Source organism: Pundamilia nyererei, unplaced genomic scaffold (assembly GCF_000239375.1).
Source record: "Pundamilia nyererei isolate P.nyererei 1_Seehausen unplaced genomic scaffold, PunNye1.0 scaffold00038, whole genome shotgun sequence".
In the NCBI taxonomy this organism is placed as follows: Eukaryota; Metazoa; Chordata; class Actinopteri; order Cichliformes; family Cichlidae; genus Pundamilia; species Pundamilia nyererei.
In genome coordinates, this window is record NW_005187439.1 from 4,041,337 (window position 1) to 4,042,524 (window position 1,188).

Genomic DNA, 1,188 nt, shown 5'->3' on the forward strand with positions numbered 1-1,188 from the left:
ACTTTATGCCAATGTAAATACATTTAACTACACAATCCTTGATTGTGTTTCTTAGCCTTTTGTGTGACGACCCTGCAATTGCCCCCATGGTGATCAATCTGTAGAGAAACAAAAAGACACACACCAGGCTGTCAGGAGGTTATTAATTTATACAGAGTGGCCTACTGTTCCCTCTCACTCCCAACTTTATTCAAGTGTTCAGCTGGAAAAAACTGGTTCTCCCCAGTTCGCTGTTTATTGCTTGTAGCCGCGTCACTCTCAACGTCAACACTTCAGCGTCTCACCACATGCCAAAACGTTCCCCTTTGATGGATGCTGTACCCATACACATCTGATTCACCCAGGCTATGGTGCGTGCACACACACACACACATTCTCGTTTTGCTATCTTAGTGAGGACATCTAATTGACCATAACATAATTGGAACCCTGACACTAAAACCAAATTTTCAGTTTAAAAATGCCTTCAAGCTCGTGGGGACAGGCACTTTTGTCCTCATAAGTGACTGTTGGTCTTCAAGATGATCAGTGATATTTTCAGGTCAGAGCTTTTAATGTTGTGGCTAACCGGCATTGATGAAAGCATACATTTTCCCTTTTTTTTAAACGACCAATAGAATTACACTGAAACTATACTGAATTGGTGTCTAATGTCTTTTAAACGTAACCTTGTTAGGTCAAATCATCCACTCGGGTTTTGTTCTGGTATTCTTAAGTTTCCTAGGAGGCTAATTGCTTTGTGGTGAGCCTGTTGAGGCTTGAAATTTTCCTCTTCCGTGTAGTTCACCAGTCATCTGTTGTACACAAGCACTTCATTTTAATGATTATCTGATGTTTCCTGTTGCACCGGTAGTGGGAGAAAAATTTCCCTTAGGGTAAGGCTTTGGAAAGGCAGCGATGAAGAAAGCTTTCAGCTGATGAATGAGTCAACCTACTTTTAATTCCTGTGTGAAAACTTAAAGTCAAGAAATTGAGGTTAAATTTGTGGGAGCATTAAAAAGAGCCCAAGAGGGTCTTACAACTAAAGTCTGATGTTGTCAATTCTAATGAAGATGCAGTCACTTTGGAAAAGCTTCTTTTGTTTTAAACTTGATTCATTTGCATAAACACTGATAGGACACTTTTTTTTAATTTTATATTGTCATTTTTGCAACATTACTTGGTATTGCTACAATTGAAATACATTAA